Raw genomic sequence first — 11,798 nt, 5'->3', positions numbered from 1 at the left:
TTATCAGTTTACATGCTTTTTAATAAAAATTATTACATCCAATCTATAAGAATCTTCGTTATTTGTATACAGGTAAGTTTAACAGTAAGACTGTAAGTCTGTAACTGTAATGTTCATTGTATTTTATGGTGGGTAGTCCCCCACCCACCCGATCCAACCCGCCGTAATTCGTCCGACCCATTATAATGTTGGGTTGGTTATGACAACTTCTATTACCCACCGTCAGTGGGTTGGGTGGTGGGTGAGGCCAAAACCGACCCATGTGCAATCCTAGGTATATTCGCTCGCCTGGCCTTGTCAGTCAGACTAATTTCCTGCCCTTATCCATTGGGTAACTGATAAATAGTAAAACCAGAGTAAGCCCTAAGAGTCTAAAACTCCTAACCCTACATATAAAACGGAGAAGTGAGTAGATCGGTCTAATCTACCGGTTGAGCAAAAAAAAACGTTAAGATATGGAAGAAAGTGTTGGAAGAACCTATACGAATAAATCAAAGTTGTTTGGGTTGCTGTTGTTGCTAAAGACTGGGAAAAGGAAGAAAAAGATATGGTTTATTTGTTGATCTTTACGATCGGTATGAGCTGACTCGGAATAGTTAACAATTTCTTCTCGTAAGGTTGAATTGTTAAACGGATGTTGAGATGAATCTTTCTTCATCAAATCAGTGTATCAAGGTAACAGCACAGTCTGATATTTCACTAAACCAGTGTATGCGGTAATAATCCAGGCTGATGTACTCAAGCGGGGACTGCGAGGGAGATCCAGCGAACTTAGACAAGATCAGGACTTATGGAAACCCGACAGGGAAGAAAAGGCACATCAATTAATTCATGTGGTGTGCATCTTTAATCGGTCCTTGTGGTGTTTTGACATGTGTTTGAGTTTGTCAGTGTTTCAGGTCAACTGACTTGGTTCTTCTATTTATCCAATTGATTCAGAGCAACGAGAAATGCAATGGTTTAAGGTAAGTATGTAACTTCAACTGCCATTTTACTAACAATTTAGTTGTCCAACTCTTCTTATATTCTAAAGTCTTGTAAGGATGGGTTGAGTAAGCTGATTTAGTCTATCCATACAATTTACTCATCTAGAAAGTTACCTGGCATCTATAAAACTTAAGAAATAAATTCAATACTGTCTGGTTACAACTTACAAGTAGATGGGCAAGTGTGTTATTGGACATGACAATTTGGATAACTATATGCACATATTTGCTCAGTTTTCAATTGAATGACAGGTATTGATTTACTATTTAGGTGCCAGGTAGCGTGTATTTGCTTAGTTTTCAATTCCTGCTAGTATTGATGTTTGTTTAGATCCCTTGAGACTCTCACCTTAAAAACACGTAAGATTAGGTTTTCTTGTATTGATTTGTTGGTAAGTAAGACAGTAACATGAACTATGGTGTTATCTTGCAGAGGAAACATCACTGCTTTGATGCCATCAAGGTGTTGCTAAAACAAGCTAGCGGCAGACCAGTGGGATAAGCAAGCTCGGAAAGATAAGGAATGGTTGTGAGCCTGCAATTTTATCCTTATTTGAGCTCCCCTCAAGAATGAAAAGGGAACTCGTTGTAGGTGGATCTCTAGGCTTGAAGTCTGGCCTTACTCGAGCAATACACGAGGTAGACATTCATTATCAGCCAAGTTCAGTTACCATTCGTTAATGATTTTAATATTCCGGAAATGTATATTTTATAGATTCTCTGACAGGATGTTGCAAAAGAACTTGCCGCCGAATCGAAGGGAAAGTCGTCTTTCAGTGGTGGAAAGCTTGGACATGTACTTCCCGTGTATGGAGGAGAATAAGCGATTCACTGCTTTTCACCAAGAGATTGAGGAGCTTCTTTACAGTGATACTCAAAACAAAGAACACATGTATGACTTTTTCATTGACACCATTTCGTATTTGCACTATAGTAACATTATCAATTACTGATAAATTCTGACCCTGATTTTTAATGGCACATTTATTTGTTGAAAGACTGTTCCAAGTCAATACCATTCCCAATGGCAAGACTTGATTGTGTGAGGCACATAACCTTATTAGTTAAAATACCTTGTTGTGGTGGCTGGAGATCGAAGAAATGAGTCAAAAGGACTTGGAAGAGCCGAAGAAATGAAGAACATGTATGCCTTGTATGAGACCTACAAACTAGATGGAGATTTCCGCTGGATATTCTTTTCTCACAGATGAACTGGGTTCGAGATGGCGAACTCTACCGTTGCCTTTTATGAAGCATTTAAGCGCACGGTTGTTGGAGCCATGACTTGTGGCCTACCCACATTTGCAACTCTTCATGGTTGTCCAGCAGAGATCATTATTCATGAACACTCTGTCTTCCACATTGATCCCATCCAAGGTGAAAAGTCCGCTGAGCTTCCTGTCAGTTTCTTTGAGAAGTGTAACACTGAATCATCTCACCGCGACTGAATTCCTTAAGCATATTTACAAGAAGTAAGCAAAATCTTCAAGTCTGAGTCATAGATGCTATATTGATTTGAGATTGACTATTAAAGAGTGTTTTTACATGAATCCCCTTGCCTTATCATTTCTATTACGTGTTCTGTTCACAGGCATATAAGGTAGATACACTGAGAAAGGCTCACGACACTGTTTGGGGTTTATGGATTCATGTTAAGATGTTTTGTGCTCTCGAGAATTGCACATTGGTAAGCAACAACTCTACTTTCATTTCTCAAACAGTCTGTTAGAATGATATAAGACTACTTTTGTCCCACACCTCAAAGCCAATTTGAGGATACTGTCCTCAAAAAGTAAATTGTTTGTCTTCAGACTCCTATCAAACTTCAGGGTTGATTAGAAATCCACAGTTTTTTTTTCTTACGCCCCGTATCCTTTATAGTATTACCCTGTTTTTACTAACTTGACCTCCGTCATTCTCTATTTTTGCAGGCATTGGGAGTAATTCGGGCATCTGACAAGTAAAGCAAAAGAAAGATGTCTTTAAGAATTAAGTTTAATTGGTTTAGAGTTAGATGGCAACTTCTACAAGAATTTACTAGTTAGATAGAATTTATACCTTGGGGGTTGCTGTAATTCTTTGTACTACAAGAACACCAAGAGAAATCCAAACAGAAGGTTGTTGGGTTTTGTCCACTTTAATGCAGAAGGAAATGCTCTCCTTGCAACATTGCAGTGGTTACAAAATGGAACACAATTGTTGTTTGCCAAGTGCTTAAAATTCTTTATCTTGCCAATGTACAAAATCAACGCTTGGTATATTTGCTTGTCTAGCCTTGTCAGTCATTTTTCATGTCTGCAATGAAATTACAGATTTACTGTTGCCAATGAGCTAAACTGGCAATGGGTTATTTGGAATCCAGTTTGTCAAATTTATGTACACCATACAAGTTAGGAAAAAAATGGTTCAAGTTTCTGTTTAATTTGAGTTTGGGTCTCAGAATGGGAATTTAGCCAACTTATTCATCTGCGGGCAGAGGCATTGACATTTCCACCAACTACAATTCACAGTTCTCAAACTCAAATTGAGACATGTAAGTCCTAGTTTTCAAAACTGAGGCACTTTTATAACAACATCCAATATCCATCTTGTCAAAACAGTGAGTCATGACCCTATTCTGCCCTTATCCACATGACAAATTGGTAAATATAAATCCACATTTAGCCCTAATACCCTAACCCTACCTATAAAAAGGAAAAGGTTGAGGGAGAGTTCCTTTTGAAACACAAATCTTGAGAGACAGAGTTAGGATCCAAAGTTCACAGGTATGCATAGTATGAAATCATTGAGTTGATGATAGATCAAAGCTATTGGTTGGTCCAAATACCCAAACAAGATCAACTAACACAACGATATGGAAGGTGTTGGAAGAAAAATTAGTAACAAATCAAAGCTGTTTGGGTTGTTGCTGAAGACTCAGAAGACCAGAAAGAAGAAAAGGAAGAAAAAAAAAATGACGTATACACTGATCTGTATAATTGGTATAAGCGAATTCTGAAAAGTTAACTGTTTTAGGGGAAGACGTTGAAGTTGGGAGATTTGTCCATTCATTCGTTGAAGTTTAGTAGTCATTGATTCAAGTGGTATGTATGTTTTGAATTGTTACGGTTCACTATTTATTTATGGTTTATGTGTTTGGGTTTATAGCTAATAAGTTTATAACTGTGTTTTCAGTGAAAATCTCCCTTTCCGGCCGCCCATCATTTGGTATGTCTTTTCCGATGAACCGATAAATGCAATGGTTTAAGGTATAGGTGTCATTCCAATTGCCGTTTAGCTCACTACTTGTTTCTCTTAAAAAAATCTTTTTAATGTTGAGGTCATGTAAGAATGCTTAGGCTGCTTTGATCCAACCATACAAGCCATTTTTGTAAAATATTACCTGGCATCTATCAATCTTAAGAAACAATAATTCTGCTACTGTGTGGTTAAAAATAGATGGACAAGTGTATTGGACAAGACTATTTGGATTACTATAAGCATGTTATCTAGTTCAGATTTAATGTATTGGTGGTAATATCAACTCAATTCCTACAAGTATTGAAGTTTGTTTCGACCTTCTTCACCTTCTAAAAGGACATAAATGTAGATTTTGTTGTATTGATCATATGCTGTTGAACTGAAAACAAAATTAGATTTTTTAAGATTAGATTTTGGATTTCTGTCACGCGCTGTTGAACTGAACTTCAGGAATGTGCTTTATTTTCAGCTGAACCTGATTCTGAAAGTAATGCAAGTCCATGTCTTTGCAAATTTCAAAGACCAGAAGCAGACACAATAATAGTCCAACACATAACAATGCATCAGACCAGAAACATAACAGAAGCACTGATCTGTATAATTGGTGTGAGGGGATTCTGAAAACTTAACTGTTTCACCGGAAAGGCTGCTATTAAATTTCAGTAGTCATTTGATCGGTATAAGTGGACTCGGAATTGTGAGGTGAGACAACTGATTGCCATCTCAGAAGCAATGGAGAGGGAGATGATAGTGCTGGTCGGATGATCCAACATAAATTGCATGTTACAGTAACATTGTCAACTGTAACTTGTATTGTTACTTTGGTGGTTTATTCTTCTCCTCTCTGGTTATCGGTCACCCCTCTAGATGCATAAAGCTGTAATCTTCGATTTGACGAATACGCTATAAGAGGTTACAGGTATATTCCGTTCAATCCCTCAGAATTGAAATTTTGATTCAATGTTTACTTCAGTCAAAATCATATTGTACGAATTTCGGTGATACTTGGGGTATTTTTTGGTCGAATTTGGCCAAGGTTTATTTATAAAATTTTGAAATCGATGATGAATTAGGTTTTTGCTGTGTTTATACATTTCATTGATGTATCTGCTTCATTCCAGGGTTTTGATGGTATACTTACTCATAGCATATTTCCTTTGTGTAAAAGTTGCAAATTTCATGAATGTGATTCACGATGGTTTATAATAATTGCCATTGAGGGAAAGAATCAAGGTAAAATTGGGATCAGGGCCATGTCCAAATGTTCAGCTTAGTTTGTGCATTCTTTTTTTCAAATTATTATTATGATCCTACTATGTGCCTAGATTAGTGTCTATGCTACATTGCCACAGGAATTAGTTTCTTCAATTTTTATTAATGTTGGTTTATAATAATTGCCGATTGGCAAAATCATCCAAAATCAATAAGTATGTGACGTGACCTTTGCATAGCAATTCTCTGTTGGTATCATAAATAAGTGATTTTATGTTAAGTTAAGCTGGTCCATCCTCCAATACTTGATAACTTGCTTCTGGGTCTCTCTTGCAAACTTTTTATGTTTACTTGATTTTATGTTTAGTTAAGCAGAAATTCACCAGTTTCACCAGTTGAAAACCAACTATCTATTCCCTCACGATCTGGATCAAGCATGCAGCGACAATCTCCCCCAGACCACAATACTTCAGGACAAGACAACAGTCAACCATCTCCAGTTGCAGAACACCAAGAAAATCTATCGCGAGAGGCGTGAAATTTTCATGGACAGTTCAACCACGAAGATTCAGCAACTACTTAAAACAAGGCCTCATGGTAATCCCACTTCATATTTATTTTATCTTCTGCTGCATTGTAGCTGTTCGATCGGAAACAAACTTGAGTTACATCGTAGAGAAAATGTTATGTAGGTGTGTGGTGAAAATGGTCATATTTATGTTGTAGCATATATGAAAAAACACACAACAAATAATTGAAGAGAAAACTTGTAATAATGAGAGATCCCAACCCAGAAATCAGATCCTACAGTTGCTACCTTACACATGGAGAATCTATGATATAAACTGTATTTAATGCATTTACGTTTCTTTATTGCTTCAATCTATCCCGTGACCATTCCGTTCATACTTTTCTCCATTAAGAAACGTTGACAGTTTACTTTGCAGGATCCAGAAGAAACTCCTCCAGTATGCGAACCTGTTCTTGTGTGCATATGTCGACACACGTTGAGGAATAGCAGAAGGAAACCCATAAGATTGTTTCTATCAGGGGCGAATAATTGACGAACAACGGAAATTTTTGTGCTCTTTGATACGGAAGGAAAAGCTCTCCCTACAGCATTTGCAGCATTAAACACTTGCAAGTTATGTTTCATGTCTCCATTTTATGAAATTACAGTTGCTAGCAAGCTAAATTGGCAGTGGGTTACTTCTGTAGTAGGAATTCTGGGTGTCTAGTTTATATACAGAACAAGTTGGAGAAAATGGTTGGATATTTTGTTTAATTACCTATTAATCAACACTCTTAACTTCAAAATCCACAGCTTTCAATTTCTCAAAAACAACTCATTTCTTGATACAATTTTGAAACATAGGTTCTAGTTTTCTAGACTGAGCAACTTTGTGCCTCATTCGCATTTCATATCCCCTTATCAGATGATATAGTGGTTAGTCGGCCCAAATCCATTGGGTACATGGTAAACATAAAACCATGCCCTACAGCCCTAACCCTAGGTATAAAATGGAAAACCTTGAGAGTGAGTTGATGATTCAAAGTTGAAAGACGCATAGAGTCGTATTCAAACGGTGTAGATAGATCTGAGTTATTGGTGGATCCAAATACTGAAACAAGATCATCAAATATATTCTTTATTTTATATCAAAGATATGGAGGTGTTCAGAAGAAAAATTACTAATAAATTGAAGTTGTTGTTAAAGAATCAGTATGAATGGATTCGGAAAATTTAAATATTTCACGTGGAATGATGAAGCAAGTAGAGCCGCTAAGCAAATGTGTGTGTTTGATATTTTAAAATATTCATAGAACTCATTTCCTGGCCAGTTTCAAGCTCGCCTTTAAGGCTGGCGAGAAGAAGTACAATAGTTTTAGGTAGGCGTGTAATTTCAATTTAACTGACTACTTATTTTTCTAAACATTCCTATTGCTCATAGTCATATTTAATGATAGTCTAAATTTCCATACATGTACATTGTTTTTTGTGTGGTAGTCATTTAGATATTTTTGTGGCAGTCTTTTATTGTAGTTTTTTTGTGGTCATATTTCTTTTTGCGAAGTGACTGTTAATTTGTGGTTCATGTTAGAAACATTTGAACAAGAAATTAAGATCGTGGAAAATGATTGTGTTGCGCCAATGTATTGTACAATATTACTAAATTGGTTGGAAATTTTGTTTAATCACCATGCTTGACTTAACCGCTGAGATTGAGATTTCCACTAGCTAAATATTCAACATCTCATTTCTCAAACTCGGGACACAAAATACCGGGCCTTAAGTATGTCGTTCTCGTGCCCTTATCTAAAACAACAGTGTATTTTCAGCCATCCCTAAACACTAGTGCTCCTACAATACAAAAAGCAAAAGAAAGGAAGAGAGAGAGAGAGTTACAGGGAGTCTTTGTGTTTATACAAAACGAAACACAAGACTGATAGAATCACAGATCCAACAATCACAAAGAAGGATATGGAAGAAGAAAGTGTTGAAAGAAAATTAGTCATGAATCAATGAAGAAAAGCAAGAAGAAGAAGAACAAAACGGATGAATTATGTTTGTTAAGGCAAGTAGTGTGGTGTACCCTGGAATCTCTCAATCACCTAAGTCAAGTAACAAATAGACTCTCAACAAACCTGAAGACTCAACAACCAAGTCGTTATCTTGACTTTGAATATCCTGTTATCTCAAAGTACTCATCTCTAATATAAATACAAGTGTTTTATCACCACAAGTTCTATGGAAGATATTCTACCCAAAACCTAAATATCAAGTTCTAACTATGTTGAAATACTTGGTATAGGCGGAATCGGAAATGTGGTTTTCGAAAGCGTCGGATATATCTAATGTGCTTCTACTCAATATTTTCAAGAGAGATACAGATGCAACTACTCAACATATCTTCGTCTTGGTTGCGCTATTCTTGATTTATTATTGGATCGGTATGTTTTTAAATTACAGAATTTATTATTTTAGGCATCTAATTTTATTGTTTTTAATTGCCATGTTAGCTTCTTGTTTTCATGTTAGAGTTCCGGCTTAATATGAGATGTTTTAAGGTTACTTGTTTTTGATGTCAATCTCTAGTTGTATTATTTGATGCATATTCCCGAGGTGATAAAATTGAGGTTCCAGTTTGAGAATTTATGAGGGTGAAACTTTGGTTATCGATTGTTCCAATGTTATGCCATCCCTTGGATTGTTTAGTTACTAGGTTTGATGCTAGATATGTTTACAGTGATTCCGTGATTGACTTCATATAAAAAAAATGCTTATGTTGTAGATAACCTCTATCCCTTGGAGCGTTATATTTATACAAATTAAAATGGAATTGACTTATAAAAATTAGCAACTAGAGAGGTCAAACTATGATTCTTCAACTTCTGCATCTGACTTGATTGCTTTCCTTGCAGCCAAAATTCAAAAAGGAAACCTCAACAGAGTAGAACGGAACAAGCTGAATCATCGGGCAGAGATATCCAACTAATCAACCTAAGGATATTATAATTATTCAACTTCTTGGCATGGCTGACGACTTCATTGAGGGTGGTGGTGAAGTTGATGCTTGTAAGGATGATTGTAAAGTTACTTCTCCTAAAAGTCCATCTCCTGATGCCCGTCTCTAATTTCAAAGATGAATCACGTAGGTACTATTAGTTAGCTTTTTCTTAATGCTCATTCTTGAACTCTACTCACATGGTTGTACTCTTGCAAACAGCTGAAAATAGTTCCAAAGGGGATGAAGTAGTAGAGCAATATGGTTTATCGTTAATAAGTGTCTTTGAGTTATGTTCATCCTTTTAGCTGTATTATCATCTGCTGCATTATAGTTGTTTGATTGGCAAAAATATTAGAACTGAAATACTTTTCAGAAATAGTGTTACATATAGGTATGTGGTAAAACGGTCATGTATGCTGTATTCTACATAGAATCCTTTTTCTGTGGGAGATAAATTTCTACTGACTGGTGCTTAGAAATTGATTTGGACACCCTTGGTTGTTTTAAATGAAACATTTGCTGGGTTGAGATCTCTGAGTATTACTTGTTGGCTGTAAGTTAAATTCTTGATTTTTTTTTTTTTTGATGTTAATATCGTTTTGAGGTTGATATCTTATCTCTGAGAGCTTAGCAGTGGAGAATCTCATAACAATCATTTGATATATCTCAAGCTGGTCATGATCGACACCAATCATTTGCTTCAGTATATGTGAAATTACTCAGTATTTTCGACAGCTGCATATATGACAGGACATCTGTGATTGAATGCATATGATCTCATTTGCTTGTTTTTGTGCCGTATGTTTTGTTGCACTGGATGACAAGGTTATTGGTTTATCAATTTCAGGATTTCTTCGCATTAGATGAACGTTATAAAAAAGCTACACTGACAGGGAGCGGAAGGATCTTGTGAAATTTCGGACTACTGAAAAGCATCAGGTAAATTGAGAACTCTGTGATGTTCACCCAGTAAGTTTCCTCTTTAAGTTCAACATATCTACTTAGGATTCCAACCGATAGCTTCTACTGGTGTCTACACCAGATTTCTTCAATTTTGTTTTCTTGTATGTGGTGTTTAATTTATGTTGGTGCCAGTAGCCAATTGGCAGAGCAAAATCGTCCAAATCAATAATAACGTGACCTTTGCATAGCGATTCTCTGTGCGCATCATAATTTTAGTAAATATGTGATTTTATGCTTAGTTAAGCTGGTTCTTCCTCAAACACTTGACCACTTGTTTCCGTCTTCATTTGTGTTGTTTAACAACCAAAGTATCTGTGTTTGGGTACTTATCAATTCAGATTTCATCTTCGGTTACTTAGATTTCAAATAAATTCAGCTCCTACAGTTGCTACCTTACACATGGAGGATCTATGATATAAACTGTATTTAATGCATTTACTGTTCTTTATTGCTTCAATCCATCCCCGTGAGTATTCTATTCATACTTTTCTCCATCAGGCTACATTGACAGTTTATCTCGGAGGCTCAAACTCCTCCAGTATGCGAACCTGTTCTTGTGTGCATATTTTGATTGTTTCTATCAGGGGCGAATGGTTCACGAACAACGGAAAATTTTGTGCTCTTTGATACGGAAGGAAAAGCTCTCCCTGCAGCATTGGCAGTGTTTACAAGATGTCACATTTTTTTTATGTTTGTAAGTTATTGAAAAATTCTGGTTGATGCTGTGAAACACTTGCAAGTTATGTTTCATGTATCTATTTTATGAAATTACAGTTGCTAGCAAGCTGAATTGGCAGTGGGCTACTTCTGTAGTAAGAATTCTGGGTGTCAGAACAAGTTGGAGAAAATGGTTGGATATTTTGTTTAATTACCTGTTAATCCACTCTCTTAGCTTCAAAATCCACAGTTTTTAATTATTCAAAAACAACTCATTTGTTGATACAATTTTGAGACGTAGGTTCCAGTTTTCTTAACTGAGCAACTTTCTGCCTCATTCATATTTCGTATCCCCCTTATATCTAGGGGTGTGCAATGGACGGACGGTTGCGGATTAGGGGTCACCCGCAATCAAACCGTCAAAGTTGCGGATTTGAAAAATCAAACCGTGACCGGCCCAATCACCCGCGGATTTTACATCCACGGATCCGCGGATTGTACGGGCCGGTTGCGGATTAACCGCGGATTTGTTAGGCCAAGCCCACTAATTTTAGAGCAGAAAATGTTCCATTTCGGCCAAGCCCACTAACAGCTCTAGTATAGTCAGTCACTTGTAGCTCCAGCAAACTTTGTCTAATCAGTTTATCTCGGAAATCTAATTATAATTTCTTCACTCGGTGTTCCTTCCAAATGACAAATCTAAGAAGTTACTTTTTCAACTGCGACTAAAGATGAATCATAAGTTTTCAAGAGCAAGAAATATATCTTAAGTTTTTCAATTTGAGTTATGGGCTTACTAGTTTTACTTTACTACCCAACGGTGCGGGTAATCCGCGGTTTTTAAAAGACAACCGCAACCGCACCGCGTGCGGATTTGAAAACTCCACCCGTGTACGGCCCATACATCTTGCGGTCTGGGTGAAATCCGCAATTTTGCTGACGGATACGGGTCAAATCCGCGATTAAGGTTTTTATGCTCACCCCTACTTATATCAGATATATAGTGGTGGGTGAGTCATGACCTCGTTCGGCCCAAATCCATTGGGTACACAAAGTAAAGCCCTACAGCCCTAACCCTAAGTATAAAATGGAAAGATTGAGTGAGGGATTCCAAAGTTCACAGATGCAGAGAGAGTATGCAATGAGTTATAGATCTTAAGTTATTGGTGGATCCAAATACTAAAACAAGATCATCAAACATATTTTCTATTTTCCGTCGAAGATATGGAGG

The 11,798-nt window shown here is 36.7% G+C and overlaps 3 long non-coding RNA genes across 7 annotated transcripts; all 3 read left to right on the top strand.

The window, feature by feature from the left end:
- Positions 1 to 444: 444 nt before the first annotated feature.
- On the top strand, positions 445 to 3,272 carry LOC113283918. Of its 2 annotated transcripts, none has more exons than XR_003327825.1 (6): positions 445 to 965; positions 1,420 to 1,625; positions 1,714 to 1,878; positions 1,985 to 2,458; positions 2,578 to 2,673; positions 2,918 to 3,272. It is a non-coding gene; the product is annotated as an uncharacterized LOC113283918 (long non-coding RNA). The 2 variants fall into 2 exon arrangements; XR_003327826.1 differs by having other exon boundaries at positions 1,702 to 1,878.
- A 418-nt stretch (positions 3,273 to 3,690) lies between these two features.
- LOC113283915 lies at positions 3,691 to 6,755 on the top strand. The gene is made up of 5 exons (XR_003327822.1): positions 3,691 to 4,069; positions 4,161 to 4,234; positions 4,696 to 5,145; positions 5,806 to 6,035; positions 6,386 to 6,755. It is a non-coding gene; the product is annotated as an uncharacterized LOC113283915 (long non-coding RNA).
- Positions 6,756 to 7,834: 1,079 nt separating this feature from the next.
- On the top strand, positions 7,835 to 10,729 carry LOC113283914. 4 transcript variants are annotated; one of them, XR_003327819.1, is made up of 4 exons: positions 7,835 to 8,390; positions 8,862 to 9,091; positions 9,795 to 9,886; positions 10,409 to 10,729. It is a non-coding gene; the product is annotated as an uncharacterized LOC113283914 (long non-coding RNA). The 4 variants fall into 4 exon arrangements; XR_003327821.1 differs by having other exon boundaries at positions 8,862 to 9,095; XR_003327820.1 differs by having other exon boundaries at positions 8,862 to 9,095; positions 9,795 to 10,729.
- Positions 10,730 to 11,798: the final 1,069 nt, after the last annotated feature.

The sequence above is a fragment of the Papaver somniferum genome, chromosome 5, assembly GCF_003573695.1.
Source record: "Papaver somniferum cultivar HN1 chromosome 5, ASM357369v1, whole genome shotgun sequence".
NCBI lineage: Eukaryota > Viridiplantae > Streptophyta > Magnoliopsida > Ranunculales > Papaveraceae > Papaver > Papaver somniferum.
Note: the sequence above shows the minus strand (reverse complement) of the source record. Positions and strands in the feature narration are given on the sequence as shown.